This window comes from Rutilus rutilus (assembly GCF_951802725.1).
Source record: "Rutilus rutilus genome assembly, chromosome: 22".
NCBI lineage: Eukaryota > Metazoa > Chordata > Actinopteri > Cypriniformes > Leuciscidae > Rutilus > Rutilus rutilus.
Genome location: NC_140227.1, coordinates 5,994,347 through 6,013,860, shown reverse-complemented (window position 1 = coordinate 6,013,860; position 19,514 = coordinate 5,994,347). Strand labels below are relative to the sequence as shown.

At 38.5% G+C, this 19,514-nt stretch overlaps 1 protein-coding gene across 1 annotated transcript in view; it reads right to left on the bottom strand.

Moving 5' to 3' along the window:
- ptprga (protein tyrosine phosphatase receptor type Ga) overlaps positions 1–19,514 on the bottom strand; it is a 249,405-nt gene that overhangs the window by 163,419 nt on the left and 66,472 nt on the right. The window lies entirely within an intron of this gene.

Genomic DNA, 19,514 nt, shown 5'->3' with positions numbered 1-19,514 from the left:
TCAACCAATCACATGGCAGTTGCTTCAATGCATTTAGGGGTGTGGTCCTGGTCAAGACAATCTCCTGAACTCCAAACTGAATGTCAGAATGGGAAAGAAAGGTGATTTAAGCAATTTTGAGCGTGGCATGGTTGTTGGTGCCAGATGGGCCGGTCTGAGTATTTCACAATCTGCTCAGTTACTGGGATTTTCATGCACAACCATTTCTAGGGTTTACAAAGAATGGTGTGAAAAGGGAAAAACATCCAGTATGCGGCAGTCCTGTGGGCGAAAATGCCTTGTTGATGCTAGAGGTCAGAGGAGAATGGGCCGACTGATTCAAGCTGATAGAAGAGCAACTTTGACTGAAATAACCACTCGTTACAACCGAGGTATGCAGCAAAGCATTTGTGAAGCCACAACACGCACAACCTTGAGGCGGATGGGCTACAACAGCAGAAGACCCCACCGGGTACCACTCATCTCCACTACAAATAGGAAAAAGAGGCTACAATTTGCACGAGCTCACCAAAATTGGACAGTTGAAGACTGGAAAAATGTTGCCTGGTCTGATGAGTCTCGATTTCTGTTGAGACATTCAGATGGTAGAGTCAGAATTTGGCGTAAACAGAATGAGAACATGGATCCATCATGCCTTGTTACCACTGTGCAGGCTGGTGGTGGTGGTGTAATGGTGTGGGGGATGTTTTCTTGGCACACTTTAGGCCCCTTAGTGCCAATTGGGCATTGTTTAAATGCCACGGCCTACCTGAGCATTGTTTCTGACCATGTCCATCCCTTTATGACCACCATGTACCCATCCTCTGATGGCTACTTCCAGCAGGATAACGCACCATGTCACAAAGCTTGAATCATTTCAAATTGGTTTCTTGAACATGACAATGAGTTCACTGTACTAAAATGGCCCCCACAGTCACCAGATCTCAACCCAATAGAGCATCTTTGGGATGTGGTGGAACGGGAGCTTCGTGCCCTGGATGTGCATCCCACAAATCTCCATCAACTGCAAGATGCTATCCTATCAATATGGGCCAACATTTCTAAAGAATGCTTTCAGCACCTTGTTGAATCAATGCCACGTAGAATTAAGGCAGTTCTGAAGGCGAAAGGGGGTCAAACACAGTATTAGTATGGTGTTCCTAATAATCCATTAGGTGAGTGTATATATATATATATATATATATATATATATATATATATATATATATATATGTGTGTGTATATATGACTTGATTTGGGAAAAAAAGTATAATACATGCAGCAAATATTACCATTATGTGTAAATGTTTCACAATAAATAATATATGATATAATGATATAATATGTATACTCTATAGTATGTAATATGTCACTAAACAAAGATTAAACAAATTTATTACATATTGAATTCCTCACCAGTTCATTGAGAAAATTGCGGGGGGAAAAATCTCTGTCAGAGCACACACGATGCTGCACTACTGTTCAGGGGTGTCTTTTAAAGCTAAAGACAGATTCTCTTCAAAGACGCCTTGAAGGCAGAGAAAATCCAGGCGTCGGACTCCTTTTCATCAATCACCTCCTTCAAAGCCTGGAATAACAACACCTGTCGATACAATATTTAGTTACGTGATCACAAACCTCTAATTTATTTACATCCATAATATATTTACTTTTTCATCCGACGGCGTAATAAATTGCAGGTGGCCGACGCAGTGATTCGATGATTTAGAGCTCAATTCGAGAACCAGAATTGGTTTCCGGCAAGCTAATACATCAGAGGAAGGAATTAAAAGGTGTGGCGGCTGAGCGCTGAACCTGGCTGCCCGTATACTAGCGTTACCAGCGCAACGGCACATCACTCATGCCACCCGGCCACCCAGGGCACAGATGGATGGAGGTGCGTGAAAGCAGTAAATTACCAGTCCGATCATTAGATGATACTGAAGATGAAGCCGGGAAGCCCGGTAAAGTTCTGAAAGGGCAAATATAATAAATAAATCAACAGAAAGCATGACCTTGGCCTCTTCCCATGAGATATTTTCCTCTATGAGATGTTTTATTAATGCATTTACTATGTGTTTTGGCTGTAAAATTGAACGTAGACTTTACGAATGCAGTGATGGCAGTTGTTAGATGAGGCAATCGTATCGTGCAGTGAACATGAGGCTACGTTCTCCTCTTTGTGCTCTGAGACACACATTCACGGTTGTTGATGTCCGGGCCCGTGTGACTGATGGTTCTCGTGGCTCTCATCATGGCTGTCATTGGCCTCTAGGCAGGGTGATAAATTCTGGCCAGTGGTGGGGCAGCAGAGAGCAGGTCGGACTGATCGTTCGCAATCAGCGGCTCAGCGTGGAGCTCCAGTCAGAACAAATGGCTCTGACGCACTCTCGACCTCCGGGTCACCCTGTCTAATGAACTTCCCACCGTACACTGAGAGGTCGCAGCCTCAGGTGTGAAGGTCATGATCCATGGATCTTTTCTATGACAGGTGAATGTAACGTTGGACAGACTGTCACACTGCGGCACCCAAAGGGAGCAATCACAACCTTTACTAACGCCAGGACTGGCTGATAGTGGCAGCAACGGTTCAAGATGAACAAAAACTCTTTTATTTCTTGGGTTGGCAACCCATCTTAATCTCTGTTTTGTCATCATTTTTGAGTGAAACATTATTTTGTGAGGAAATACTGGAAATTTGGTTGAGAAAAATCAAGTGGCAAAATGGTCAAGTATAATTAACTTTAATTTGAAGGGAAAATAGTCCAAAATAAAAGAGTGGACATTAATTTGAGAGACACTAAAAACTTTATTATAATTGTTAAAATAAATATGATGATTGAAAAAAACTCTATACATTAGATAGAATCATTACTGATATACCCAATAAAGCACTTTTTCTTTTTTTAAATAATGTGAAAAATCAAGTGTTGTATTTATCATGAATATATGAAATATGGTGCTGTGAAATGCTGTATAAAATGCTGTAAAATGTCTCAATTAGTTTTTTGGAATCAACTTCAATATGCTTAGAGTTCAAATGGTGTTATTTATGACTACAGATTTAAAATTGATATTGTTCGACATTTTAAGCCAAGTAACATCATGATCTTTACCGGGAACACAAAAGGCAAATCCAGATGGACAAAATAAACCCCGGTCCTAAATCTGTTCTCATTGAATATCCTATTTCACTCCAACAAACGACACATCATGGAAATAAAATGTTTTGTGATTGTCAATTCATGTTGACTTAAGACTTAACAGTAATGCTGCGTTCACGCCATGTCGTAATTACAGTAATTACCATAATTACTAGATGACAACCTACTCTGAGCTGTTCACATCCTTGGACTTGGAATTATGAGTTTTCATGGCAACCATAAATGGAAAAATGAAGTAATCTGAGTACAAGTAACAGTCGTTATGCAAAATGTATTATTAATGAACATATACTTTATTTAGCAGGACATTAAATGGTTACTCAACTCAGTACTAGCAGATTTCTGAGAAATGCTGTTGAAAATTGAAAACAATTGTGTGACTATTTGCTAGATGTCTGCTCTGTGTATGTGTTGTGCTTGTACATAGTCCAAGCTGTGTAAATAGGAGAAAAAAACAATCAGACCAAGCACCAAAACACTCCTGTAGTTCTAGTATACACTAGGGGTGGCACGGTACATGAAAAAACATCCGAACCGTTCGGTTCGCATGTCTCGGTTCGGAGCGTGTGTGCGTCGCACGGTTCGACGCATGCGCAATGTAGCCTCGTGCCTGTGCTAATACAATGCTAAAGCATAAATCAGATGTATGTAGAATAACATTACGATGTCCAGCAATCAATTGAAATAGTACACTGGGTTAACTTAGACATTTAATGAGATCTACTCCACTATATGTTGTTTTTTCACGTGAATAAATACATAGATCGAATAGAGAGTCTCCTCAACGGATTAAAGCGCGCGTCCGAGTGAAGACTGCGGCGTGTGCGCGAGCCACAAGAGAACACTGTATCAGCGCCACTGATCGCAGTGGCAACGAGCACTTTGTTCACTTGATAAAAAAACAACACATTTCAGCGCTAGATTGCTTCTTATTTAACAAACGAACGAAACGCAAATTACGCCTATGATGACGAGACACGAGGAGAAATTGACAAAGAACTGTCCGACACAGCCCACGTAGCTCTCACTACAGATGGATGGACCTCCAGGGCCACTGAAAGTTTCCTCACGGTGTCCGCTCACTATATTACTTCGGAATGGGAAATGAGAAGCGTTTTGAAATAAATAAATTAATAATTAGATAAATAAGCTATATATCATATGCTGAAGTAAATTTTTGGAGTGTTAAAGATTAAAAGAAAAAATAACAACAAGAACCGTACAGAACCGAAAACCGTGACCCTAAAACCATGATACGAACCGAACCGTGGGTTTTGTGAACCGTGCCACCCCTAGTATACACACTGTATACACTCATGAAGGGGGAGGAGAGAGAGTGAGCAAGCCGGAGAGCAAGCCATTTGTAGAATGACTATAGAAAAAGAGATGCCTGAGATATTACCAAAGAGGAAAATGTCAGAGGAATATCACTTGAAAAAGAAGGGTTATGATCAGGCAAGAGCTTTAAGACCCGCATTAATTTTATAAAAGCTTTCCAGTGCTGGAGAGACCTTAGAGAGTGGGAAGGCCTGAACACTAATGCAATGGTTGCTTTGTTTCTTCTCAATACATGAGTAACATTGCTGTTTCACAGAACCAAGATATGCCATTGTAGTTGAAGCTGATTCATCCATACTTGCAGCATCTCTGGCATGGGAGGCAAGTCCTTTAACAAGGACACTTAAGATGGCAGTCTGTAGCGTTAGTCCCTAGTGTGCCTCTTGAGATCAGGGGAGTGAGGTTTAACTGCATAGCTCTCACTAGCTGGCTTCCGTTAAGATCTCTGCACAATGAGTTCGAAATTTTCGTATGCATTTTTTCGTATTCGTCATTCGGTGGCTCTGAATTGTCAAAACACCTCTCAAAATGCTTGCTACGGATGCAAAAAATGCAGAAAATCAAACCCGATCAGATTTTTTTTATGACGGACGAAAGTTTCGCAGGCAGTGTGTAAATGTGATTGACACAACGTGACGTTGTATTTATTTTTTTAACATGCTAAAATATTGGATAATTATGCTTTATGAAAACATTAACAAATTATTAATTATGTAATGTAATTTTTATTAACAGATTATTAATTATGAAATGTAATTATTAAACAAATATTGTGAAACTATGTTTTACTGCTAAGTGTTCCAGCTGTCAAGTCGTACCTCACAGAAAATTATGAGTTTACAAGTTGTAATTATGACAGGGCATAAACGTACCTTATAAATAGTCAGATTGAATTATATGTTGACTTAAAAATAAAAAAAACACTTTCTACCACTTCTTACTCAATGATTTTCGGATCTCCCACAAGAACACCACAGGTCCATATTAGAGCATTTGCACCAACCCTTCTGTGACACACACACACACACACACACACACACAGTTTGGGCATTTTAATTCTTTAAAGAAAGGGTACCGTACAATGTAATGCCACGGTGCCTTCAAATCATAATAAAATACAAGGACATTAATGGACTACCTGTCTGAAAGGAGAAGCGAGGTGAAAGGTAGAGTGGAGCTAAAGACAGACCCTGATGTGAGAGGGCAAACAAGCACCGAAGGCTTCTTTGTCGCTGAAATATGTTGCAATTAAAATAATGGAGTGTGGTTCACACCCTGTTATTCTCCAAAACTCATTCACTCTCACAGACACATGCAAAGAAATCAAGGGCATTGTGCACTGGCGTCGAGCTGTGGTGTTATCCTTGATGATGGCACTGCTTAGCTCCTCAGTGGAACTATTAAATTCCCTACCTACAAACACACACACACACACACACACACATTCATAGAGGAGACTACAGGGCAGCCACACAAGACACAATAATTGCTACCGAAAATAGATTTGAAGAGTTTTATCAGATTCCAGCGGGGATGCGGAAAGGACATTTTATCAGTCATCGTAGAAGCCTTGTGGCCTATTCCGAATGGCGTTCTGACAAAGACATTAAAAACCCTGTTAGCATGAAACGCTACACCGGAGGTTTTCAATTATCTAAAAAAGCCATTATTATTTGTAGTGTTTTCTAAGATAAGCATTATCATTATTACTGCTTATATTTAGGGGTTAAACAATTAAGCAAGCGCGCTGAATCATATAAAGGGACCAGAATATTACAGCTCAATATGAATGTATCAAAGTCAACGTGAAATCCTCTTATTTTATATGTGTTTCAGAGTAAATAAAATAAACAAATAATAGTGAGGAAATAATAAAAATGTATGTATATTTTTAATAACACAAACTGATAAATCTTTCAGATGACAAGGATAATATACAATCAGTTAAGTAAATCAATTTTGGGGGCAACTTAAAAAATAACTTTTCCACCTTCTTTAACTAATCAATATTAATAGATCAATATTAATAGAAAATAACAGATCAATATTAAAACATGCATTCTTGTAAAAAGTTCTTGCTCTGAAATGTTTGGTAAATCTTTCCCCAGTTGCAGACGAGTAATTACTTGCCAACCTCAAATATTGGATTTTTTAAACACACACAAAGTTTTGCATGAATCAAGCATTTAGATTAATAACGCGAGCGAGAGAGAGAGAGAGAGATGGATGGATGGCGGAGAGATGAATGCTGGGTCTTTATCACTCAGGGCCGGCGTCTCTGTTTACTCCGCTGTCTTTTCCTTCCCACGCCACATCCCTCACCCCCGATGTACAACAATACAAGGAAATATTTAGCCGCGATGATCTCAGCGAAAATTAATTAATATTTCATGCATGATAGAGCCTTTTAATATTTCAAGAGCAATTAATAAAGCAGCATTTCACTCGTCTCCCAGAGAAAATAGCCACAGTTGAATGTCAGTCGTAGATTAATTTGCGTGCATTTCTGCAAAATGCTTTAATGTCGCCACTGGCTCTCGTCCTTGCTTGTACAGTAAGGACAAGATATCTTCTTGTCCTTAAATACTTATCTAACCTCAGCTGCTCGACTTCGTATGTACCTAGAAAGTGTCTGCTACATTTTCAAATTGCATTACTCAGAAGAATCGGTCACAAGATTCATGAAAAAAAGGTAGAGCTGAACTGAAGGGTAATGTTTCATTGCAAATGAAAATGACATGAATGTGAATGCAGCCGTTTCTCTATCTCACATCCGGAAAGCCGCTGAAAGAGACCTGTGTGAGACACAATGTGTGTGGTTTCTCATTTTCTTTACCACTTTTCCAAAACCATTACTTTTTTTGCACCAGCATGGTGAGGCGCTAGAGCTGGTGCCAAATCTGGCCCCAATCCACACCTTTCCACCAAAGTAAAGATGGTCCTGAGCAACAAAAACCTGCCTCCAGTCAGTTGTGTTATCATTTGGCTCTCATGCAAGGTGAAACGCTGGCTGGATCTGAGAGACATTCTGAGAATGTGATGAAAAACAACATTTTGGAAGAAAATAGCTGAACTTTTTGTTCTAGCATTTTATGCATTCTAAATACACAGGCTAATATTTTCAAACTTTTTGCATAATCTGACAAAATTCCAGCTTTAAATCACGCATGACAAAAGTAGACTTAGTAGTAGAAGGTTTTCTTCACACATCAAGGCCCGGTTTCACAGACAGGGCTTAGACTAAGCCAGGATTAGACCATAGATCAATTAGGACATTTAAGTAATTTTTATAAACATGCTTAGAAAAAAACATTACCGATGTGCATCTTAAAACTAAAAAGGCACTGATATATTTTTAAGATCAGTCAGTGCAAGTTTATTTCATTGGAAACAGCTCAGACTTACATTTTAGTCTAGGACTAGTCTTAAGCCCTGTCTGTGAAACCAGGGGCAAATCTCATACACAAACATTTGAAGAAAAAAAAAAAAAACAAGTATTAGGACAAAGGCTTCAGGTTTATTATTATATGATGCTTGGGACTGAGGGTGAGGGACAGTTGTATGAAATTTGAAAAAAAGTATACATGTTATATCATATATACCAGTTTCTATTTCATATAAATGCTATTTTTAAAGTTTTCAAAGAAGAAGAAGATATTTTTAATCAAATCAATTCCATTTTGGTGAGCAAAACTTCATTAAAAACATTAAAACAATCTTAATATTGACCCTAACATTTGCATATAATTTTAAATGTAAATAATTTATATTTGTAGAAAGAATTTTCATAGTTTAAGATTTAAAATCCGGGTAAAACAATAATCATCTATACAAAAGTAGCGAAACAAATTATTGCAGCATATAAAAAAGGTGTTTCTCCACACACACAAACACACACACACGAGTTAGAATATGTCATGGTGTGGTACATATCCTGTGAGAGAATCAAGTTCTCTATCTATGTGTGTGCGCGCGTGCATGTGTGTGTGTGTGTGTCCAGGAGGGCATGGAAAACAGAAACAAGCTCTTCTCTTCTGTGAGTCATTACCTCTCCCAGCCAGAGCTCATTTTCCACATGGCCGTGGTGTCAAATGCCTTCAAGCCATTCACCAAACTGGTTGTATCTCTATCTTTCTCCGCATGCATCTCAAGACAGAAGCACAAGACCTCCATGATTCAGATACTTCAAATTTCTACAGAAGAAATTTCAATGAAATGAATTAATGCCAATGAAATGAAGAAGGGCAGCAGGGGAGCGCTGCGCACACGACGCAGTCCTCTGTCAGTGCTCATGAGAGGACAAGGACGATCGAAAAGTCCTCACGTGTGGCCACAGAAGCAATTCATCACAGGATTCTGCCGAGAACTCCCAGGAACATTCTTCAAGGGCCATCTCGTGTGGAACCCTGAGCACCCATAATGCCCTGAAGAGATGACTGTACATGCACGGAGCCTGCTGGTGAATAATGGATATGTGCAAATACACACCGTTCGTGTGTTCGTCTAAACAACAACAACAACAACAACATGACCTGAGGGATGCAGGGTGGTTTTGTGCTCCATCAGACAATATTCAAAGAGATGCAAACGAATACATAAAAACTGTGACTTTTTATTATTTATTTTTTTATAAAAAATGTTTTTATATATATATATATGTGATTTCTGAAGGACCAAGTGATACATGACGACTGAAGCAATGGCTGCTCAAAATTACAGCTTTGCCATCAAATAAATAAGTTACCTTTTAAAATATATTCAAAAAAAAAAGAAAAAATTAATCGTAAAAGTATCTCACATTTTACAGTATTTTTGATCAAATGTAGCCTTGGTGATCATAAGAAACTTCTTTCATTAAAAAATATGAATTATTCCAAACTTACATTACTGGACCAGTACTGCACATGTTAACGTTTAAATAACTAAAATGCAATGTGTCAAAATAGGCCAGGCAAATATGTTGAGCAATTTTATATCATGTAATTGAATGACATACTTATTTTACTCTTACACTTCCAATAATCAATAAATAAATCGCATGTTTACAAATAATAGATAGTTTTCTGAACAGAAAAAAAAAAAAGATCAATTTGATATACATATTTGTGGCATTAACACAGAAGCAGCTGCTTCACATTATATAACACTTATCATTTTATATAATGTGATTCATTAATGTTATACTGTATGCAATATGCATAAAGTCTGAAATAGTGAATCCAGCATCTCTACCTGTTGACACACGCGCCTCACCGTGTGGTAATATCGCAAAAACGCTTATGAAATATTGCCACTTGTACTGATGCTTTAAATAAACTTTAATTAATTCGAGCTAATCCGTTTGCTTGTTTTATAGTAGAGGAGAATATTGCTTGTCCACCCCCACCCGAGACCCGACACACAGCAGCTCGGGGACGAACATGCCGGTCCATTCAGTATTCATTGAGGGACACACACCTCTCCCACAAACACTCGTGAGAGCCGTTTACTCTCATTAAAGTCGACTTCTTAATCCTCAGCTAAAGAGGCGGAGTGCAAGCTTCTGATAAATTCTGTGAACAATCTCGTTCTCTTTCCCTCCCTCTATTTTTAGCTCTTTTTTATCGGTCCTTTTCTTCATCCCGCTCATTCATCTTTGTTTCCGTCTCCGAGTCATTAAACTGCTCCTCAGCTAACAGTATTTAAAGAAATAACTCGCCCACACTAAATACACTTAACACCTTTGTTCCGCTAGCTTGAGCTGGATTCCATTACTTTGGAAGTTCAAACATGTTCTTGAAAGAAGTGAAATTCTGTGATGTGGCATGTTTGTTGGTGGGCAGGTTTTGTAGTAATTGCAAGTAGTGATGGGTGCTTTCGAAACACGCTTAGTGAAGCTTCGGAACCTTTGTGAATCATTTGCTTCGAACCAGTGATTCGGAGTGCGTATCACGCTGACAAAGTCATGTGATTTCAGTAAGCGAGGCTTCGTAACATCGTAACTGTTTCGAAACGTTTCAAAATTTCAATGGTTCGTCACTAGGGGACGATGATCTCTGTGAACCGCTGTGAACAGTGGTCTGTATGTTTTTTACTTGATCTTGGATCAGTTTTATTAAGTTTAAGACATTATTAATGCCATGTTTAACAATTTAATTGAATAGTTAATAGTCTCTTGTTGGCCTGAGTAACCAAGCTCCTACAATTCAGGAGAATAATACATATTAAACAGACACTTCATATTTATTGATATTAGATGACTTGTTAATTGCATTTAATAAAACATTTGTTATTGGTTTGTAAAAGGTGCTTTTATGCATGTTTTGGCTGAGCTTTGCTTGCATTTACTCTCCTCTGACCAGCGTGCATCACCAATGTGTGACGTTTCGAGCCATTGATTGATAAATCTGAACATAGTGTTTACATGAACACTAAATAAATGATCAGGTCGGTGTGCGCGTTTATATGTCACAAGCTTCAAATCGGATTTAATATTTTCACATGTGCGCAGTTTCCTGATATTGGCACATACTAACCATCCACCTACCATTGCTTCTTTTCTTTGTTTTAAAAAAGCAGACTTTATATTTATCTATTTTAGGTCCTAATTAGGAGACCATGAGCGCATGAAGCTTTGTGCCGTGCTAATTATATTTATCAAGCAGTAAAAACACCCTTTCCCGAGTCCAAAACAAGGCGCCGGATGACATTGTCCTGCTGCATATCACAGATGATAAGTGGAAGGAGAATTTTAGATTGACATGACAGTCATTTATTAAACAACAACAGCTCATTCAAGGCGTCACACCTCATTACACCATCTGTACGTTATTGCACATGTGCAGAACTTTCGGTTTTAATTCTGATCGTTTACATGTCCTATCAAACAGATTAGAAATGGTTTAAACTTACCCCTTACAATTGGCCATGTGACTTTTTGGTTCCACTTTATTTTGATAGTCCACTTTAGACATTCTACTAACTACAAGTAACTGTGCAACTACATGTCAACTAACTCTCATTAGAGTATTAGTAGACTGTTAGGTTATGGTTAAGTGTTAGGGTTCGTGTTAGTAGAATATGTTGACTTATAGTTGCCAAGTTGCTTATAATCAGTAGAATATCTGTTAGGGGACCAACAAAATAAAGTGTTAGCAAATATTAAGTTGACAGTCTATAATGACAGTTAGTTGACATGTAGCTGCAAAGTTACTTATAGTTAGTAGAATGTCTAAAGTGGACTATGAAAATAAAGTGTTACTGACTTTTTTATTCCGACTGTGCTACTAGTCAGATTACAAATTGATTATTAGGGTCCATGTAAACGCAGCTACTAAATCATTTTGATTCAAAGTTGATTCAATTGATTGAAAGTTGAAAAAAATGTGTTTTCTCTCATCACTAATTGCAAGAGAGAATCCCTTGAACTACTGTTCTCGCCGTGAACGAATACAGGAATTGCTGATTAAATTTGTCCAATCAAGCCAAGACAAGATTATAAATGGTAAAAGACCACATAAACCACAGGAGATGGTCGCATGTTTTTTTTTTGTTGTTGTAAAAACGTGCTCATTTGTTTAACTTTGGAGATTTCTTCAAATGAAACTCAAATAGCTTGGCTAATATGACGTCCTCACCAGGCTGAAGTCGTGCATAGGCCACAGGAGATGAGCCTCAGCTCTGTAAATACTACAACATTTCCCCTTCACCGCTCTCCTTTTCTCTCCCTCTCTCCATCCGTCTTTCTGCTCTCTCCTGAATACTAACACAGCCCTGGGTCTGTTTGCCTAGCACTGACAGAAACAGCAACATGTCGGTGTGTTTCACCAGTCAGGTGTGTGCGTGTAGTGAAGGAGGAGGGTTTGATATTTACATTCTGGATATATCAGCCACTCTGCACTTCCAAACACACAGAGCTGGCCTTTAAAACCCAGACGTGGATTCATAACGAAAGACAATGGTGGAAGAGATGGGAGGAAAGGGGGATAGTAAAACAACCAGAACAAACAAATGAGTTGCCAAGCAGTTACACAAATCAGAGAGTGAGTAACAGATTTAGCTTTTTTTATTTTTTCAGCATAAGGGAGACATAATGTATGCAAGTATGCATTATGCAAATGCAGATGTGATGTGGGGCCAATGTAGTTATCGCTCTTATGTTCCTCTAACAGTAATCCTCCATCCTCAAGGGGGCGATAGAGTTACCTTCAAATGTGTGCATTTAAACCTTAAATAATTTAGGTAATATAGGGTAATACAGGTAATAATTTAGAAGATTACATTCTATGTTCTGTAGCGCAATGGCAATGCTGAGAACATTTATTTGTGTTTCAAATACAAAAAGTGATATGTTTCAGAACACAAAAGCGCGCGAACATTATCTGATATGTTTCAGAATGCAAAGATGTTCAAACTTGAGTAGCTAGATGTGTTTTTGTTCACGTATACCGTTCAAAAGTATGGGGTTGTAAAGATTTTTTTAAAATAAGTTACTGAGACTGCATTTATTTGATCAAATTAACAGAAATATTGCGAAATATTATTACAAATAACGCTTTTTATCATTTATACTTAATTATAATCCGAATAACTAGAACTTTTCTGTTTCAGTATATTTTAAACCTGTGATGGCAAAGCTGAATTTGTATCATCATCAATCCAGGCTTCAGTCACATGATTCTTCAGAAATCATTCTACTATGCTGATTGTTGTGCTCAAGAAACAGATCATTTTGACTGCTAGAGTACCTCAGTAGAGTATATTTCACCCTGTGATGAGATTTAAAGCCGACATGGATGATCCAGCATCCCACACGAGCAAACTCGGCTCACAGTTTGACCTGAATGCTTCCTCTGAATCGGTCACTTGCCTCCTCCTCCACACACACACACACACACACACATACACCGCACCTTGGGACGGAGCTCAGATGAAATGTGCCTCTGGGTCAGGGTTCTACAATGGGAGGATAACTCAAACTGCACCATGTCATAATCCATTACAGACTGTTATTGGCTGTGCCGTAAATTGCACAATAACAGCAGGTCCATCGAGTGACGTGCGGCAGCGTTAGCGCAGGCCTGTGATGGACTCTCTCCAGTATGCCCTGCCGGCTCATTTTATTAAAGCAGATCTTCTAATGGATCTCATGTTACTCACTGTTGCCATATTCAACAGATCAGCACATTCAAACCAAACCTGGTTATTGATTAATATATAAAACCACATCACCCCTCCAACTCATCTCTCGCTTTCTGTAGCAGTTGCTTTCACTTCTAGAATCCCTTTATAAAAGCGTCCCAAAATAAACAGTTGCCGAGTCATTTTTAAAACGGGTGCCTTTTCTATTTTTGGAAGTATTTCCTTGCGGTTACGGTTGTATGCATACTTTGTTAATGCCCTTGTGGAAGGACCCTTCTCGAAGGGATTCAGTAGCTCACTTTTGTTTGGAATAACCCTCAGTAGCGTCCTCGTCCCACAGTGCCCTTCATGGGCACAAAACACAATCGAAATTCACCCAGAGAGAAATAAACGTTTATTAGAAAATAAGCCAATGTTAGTAATGTTAGTATAGCATGCAAGACTTAGCACCGGTGAATGAGAGCGAGAAGAAACTAAAAAAATAAATATAATGACCTTGTTTTGAAAGTTTGAAAGTCATAGCATGTGAAAGACACAGACGAATGGAACCAAGGAGCCGAGTTTGTTTCTTTTCTTCAGAAGAACAGGAGTTAGAGAGGGAGAGAGAGAAACAGACAGGAAATATGCTATGCAAAGGTTAGCATACATAGCAAAGTATGACAGAACGACTACGGTTGAATGGGAGCAAAAAACTCTTTGTGAGATCTTGTTTCCTGTTGAAGAAAACAGTGAGAATTAAAGAAAACTGAGTGCGAGGGAGAGTGTTTCTCATTAGCATGCTCAGTCAGGTACGGCTCTGGTCTGGCTAGCTCAGAGCACATCCAGCTGTAGTGGGGTCTGCCAGCTCCCTCTGCCTGCAGACCCACCCATAATTACCCGCTTTAAGAAGAGGGAAAACGAGGGCATTATGAATTCTTCCCTCCGCCTCTCATCAATGCGTCTGTCGTCATCTAATTAGCGGTCTAACTGATGAAAAATACCCCTGTCAAAATAACTCAAAGAATGACAAAAGTTAACGCAGCACGCCATTTACTGCGGCACAGTCTCAAAGCACAAAAGCTGTCAGAGAAGAAAGTTCAAAAAAAAAAAAAGGAAGATCAGGCAAACAATGGATTAGGTTTTTGGGAGAGTCTCTATTTACATTTAGTTTACTCGGCACCAGTTCGCGGAGAATCAAGAGAGGTAGAGAGATTGGAAGTCAGTTGTAAAATGACAAACAATCCCTTTCTTCTCAATAACAAATACAAAACAATCAGAATTTCTCAGATTTAATTGAATTTATATAAAAGGTACGAAATTACTGTAATACTTTCCCTGTGTCTGAATATCCCTTCTTCCCAACTGTATGGTAGGAGATAAACAATATGTGAGGACACAGATGAGGAGTTGTTACATGACGATTACAACATGGCAGATGTAGTACATCCGGATTTTATTCATACAACACACATCTATACTATAAAGAACATTTATTTTTTATTTTTTTTATGTACGTGAAGTAAGTTCTTATTCTAATCTAGTACAAACCCAGACAGTATGCGATGTCAGACACAGCTTTTATGCTGTGTTTATGATGTAAAACAATTGCATTGACACCTATTGATGTGGAGGAGACATCGCAAATAATCGTTTCCAGTTGACCTATCCTATTTACAGACATATTGGTCACACATGATTCACATAATTTATTGTGACAAAAATGTACAAGAATACGTGTGTATCAAGATGGAAGTGAGTAGTATTCGGCAGGTCATGTGATCTCAACACGGCCCGCCGCATGTACAAAAACCTGACTTTTATCAAAAACACTATTAGTTTCTTTAAAAGTAGCATTTTTATAGTGGGAGATAAGTGTCACACCTTTAAATGTGAACTATGTAGTACACTTTTAATTATGAGTTTCTTTAAATGTAATATTTTATAGTGGGAGTTACTTGTGTAGTACTCATTTAAATGTGTTACAGTACAAACTGCATACTGCATTCACTCATACACCACAGGAAGTACTTTGTCTGTCTGATTAAGTGTAAATAGCAAACATGAGGGTCGACCTGCTGTGCTCTGCACAACATCTGGAGCGGGTCAACATCTGTGTCCAGGTTGCCAACATTGCTAAACAAAAGCTGGCAACGTTGAGCTCAGAGGTAATAGAGAATGATGGGAAGGGGGTAGACGATGATGATGAAGGCCTGCGGAGAGGTGAACAGAAGATCTGGGAGACTAACAAGATGCACTGTCTGTTAACAAACAATCGTTCAAATAGAGATTTGACTACGAATGTCACACGGAAAAAGAAGATAATTTGAAGTATAGGCAATTTCAACTGTTTTTGTCCATAATAAAAGTCAAAAACTTCATATATATATATATAAATTTTTTTTTTCCGTAGAATAATGAAATGCATTTAGGTTCGGAAGGACATGAAGGTTAGTGAATAACAGAATTTTCATTTTTGCACAAACAGCTCCTTTAAGTGTAAATTTACAGCTTAACTTATGCAAGCAAATCATGAGACGTGAAAGCATTGACCAATTGATGGCCTTTTTAACAATCAGAAGTGGCACAGCAGAGGTACCATATCAAATTCCATCTTCATACCGCCTTCTATAGAGTTTCGTAGCCGTAAGCTGTTCATTCAAAGGTGGCATCTGGGGATGAAATTACCTTATGTGGGATGTCATGAAAAGAAAGGAGCAGTACATTTTCCGTCCTTTAAATTAAAATCTATTAATGGAAGCACTGCTGATAACACAAAGGCTTTAAAATTAATATCCATCGAACAGACAGAGGGTAGAAAGCAGAGATCATAACGCTACTGCAGCCCTGCATTCAACATTTGATAAGTGTCTGTCAAGAACGGTCATACAGAAAATGTATTTTGGGGTCTGGCACACGCTTCCTGGAAGACGATATTGATCTTCTTACAATGTTTTTGATACCATGCTTAGCCAGAGAGCAGCTTCTCCAAGTTCATTAATCATTCAGAGATGCTTGTTTTGTTTACAATCCAAATCTAGCACATTTTTGTGAGAGGCTTTTCAATTTAGATGCCTTAAAGATAATAGTGCTTCACTGCCAACATGCGACTGCTTAAGTGCTTTAAATTACAATGCGTAATGCATCTCGAAACAGAACCCGCATGGGTTTTGGACTGGATTTCAACATCGCTCACCACTGCGCTATTTAAACATCAAATAAATGTAAATCTGCCGGTTTGTGGGTATGTTTAACAGCACATTATTGATGTTGAGATGATTACACAATACTTCACCATGAGAGTGTTTGGCAATGTATAATCGATAAAAGCTTTATAAACGATACAATTTTAAAGAGATATGGTGACTTTCACTGCATTTTTGTTATACAGTAGATGCCAGAAAAACAATGACAATCCTTTGCCAAAGCCCCATCCACAAAGAAACTCCACTGGACCACAATAACAGTGAAGATATGCCTTGAGCTGTTCTGTTAACACCAATTCCACATTGAAATATGCGAAAAACTAACGATATTTAAGCGTAATCTGCCCGAGCTAAATTTGGCCCAGTGGGCCCTGTAGCCCACAGAAGTCGTGAGACATGTTGTTAGGGGTTTTGTTTGATCAAGCATAATTTCCAGGGCTCTTTAGGGAGCAATAAATAAACTGATAATGGAGCTTGATGCAAAAACAGCAAGGGCTTTGTAACTGGGCAAACCGAGAATGATGAGTAACCGGAGGGTATGAGCGCGGCAGCTTTACAAGGCGCGAACAGAGTAAAGCCACTCGACAGGACGACGAGCCGCTCTCAGAGTGAGGATCATCTGCCGAGTTCATTAAATCTGCCTGCAGGACAAAGTCATCTCGGCTCGTCAACAACATTCTGCTCACAAGAAGCGATAGGTGTTCAGCGACCAAAGGAATTCAGGGCAGTACGTGCTTGAAAACATGAACGCACAACCACCAGAAAACATGTGTGGAGATATAAATACATACGGGTGAGTGTAAACATGCACTTTACGATATCTTGCCACGCAATCACAGTTTTTAAGGCTTAACACTCTAGGACCCTTGATGTGCGTAAGAAACCCACGGGCAGATTTGACTCAAGAACACACGCTGACTCTGTCTACAGTTGCATTGATTTGTGTTTATAAAAAATAAAAAAAACATTGCCATTAGCAAAACAGGGATTTGTAAGATCGTCTGAACTAGGGATATCAAAAATGCCAGTACTTCTGTGCCAAGTCGATAATGAGAAAAAAATTGTGATACTGGTATTATCAAGAATACAGACTCAAGCCAGTACCAATGAATACATTTTGGCATTGTGACAGCCATGGTCTGAACTAATTTGTGAGTGACATGGAGTGTCTATGATAAAGAATCTAAACTTTCATATGGTTTTGGGGAAAAGAAACATCTTTAAGAATTTTTTTTTTTTTTTTTTTTTGTATACACATCTTAATCATTATTTAAACTAGCCTTGCATTGTCATTAAAAAGGCAAAATTATCAAATATTTTGAGACTTGCCAACCTTGACACAGAGTCTCTCCCCAACATTTTTTATTTTAATTAAGAAATTGAAAACATTCTCATCATAGAAGAGGTGTATTCAAGTCACCGTATGTATGAAATTCTTTTTCATTTGTTTTCTGAATAAAAATGAGTGGCATGTCATTGACTCAAATGCCACTGTAGGACGTTTTCGGTTCTCTTCCGTAATATTTTTAATTGTTGTCTATTTCTGAATTATCTAGTTTCCTCATAATGTGGCATCATGTTCTCTTCTTTTCACCAGGTTACTGATTAAAACTTACTTGCAAATTAGAATGTACTAATTGCCTGTACTTGTGACTATTGCCTGACTAAAAATAGCATGCGCTCTCTCCCTTTCTCCGCACACAGGCTGATACCAGAGAAATCTCACGACACAGCATCTCTGGGTGATGCCACAGATGCCCCAGTGACCCACCCCATCAAACCCCTGACCGAAGCGCACGGAGCATCTCCTGTCTCTGAACAGCAGGGGTTGATGGGAAAGCTTTTAACATAGTTCATTGTTTAGTTTAACATAGTTTAACCTACAGTTCTGGACTAAGCAAGAAGGGTATCTCGTAAGACTCCTGTAACAAAAAAATTCATAGCAACAACCAAAAAGTAAATAAATTAAAAAGATAATTAATTAAAAAACTAAAAAAAGAACTATTGCTACTATTTTTCAGTAGCACGACCGAAGCTTTCCAGTAACAAGCTCATTTTTCCAAGAATTGGTGGTAGAGTGCAAGATTCTCACTGTCTTTTTAAATGGTTTCTTGTAGTGTTGCCAAATATTTTTAGTAACTACATGTAATTACACACGTTTTCAAAAGGGTGACTTGACTAGTTGAACTACTTTACATCACGAGTAGCTTACAGCTTAGCAAGCTACAGTACTACATTTGCTTCCCTGAGTCCCTGACACTGGCACACAATGCCAACATAGACATCCAAACGTGTGCACTAGAGAATGATGACAAATGTCAGCCTGCAGGAAATATTTAAATGCAAGACTGTATAATTATCACTTGAAATAGATGTATAAAAACACTAAAACATCAAGATCCTTTGACTGAAGGTGTCTTTTATGTGATAATATATGCATACAAACACACACACACATAGAGGTTGTGACTTCTTACACTACAATCTCAGCTCTTTTCAGTAGAGAATTTAATAGAGTATATAAGCATACACATACCGCCTAATACAAAAAGACTTTACTACCAACACTACTCTGGCCCTGAATGCATTGACTATTCACAATGAATTGCTCATCTGTGGGACATTAAATGGTGGATGTTAGCAAAAAATACAATAAAGACCACAAGATCACAAAAGTGCAGGTATCCAAGTGTTTGTTGGTGGCCACATCTGTGCAAGGGGCCACCCGTCA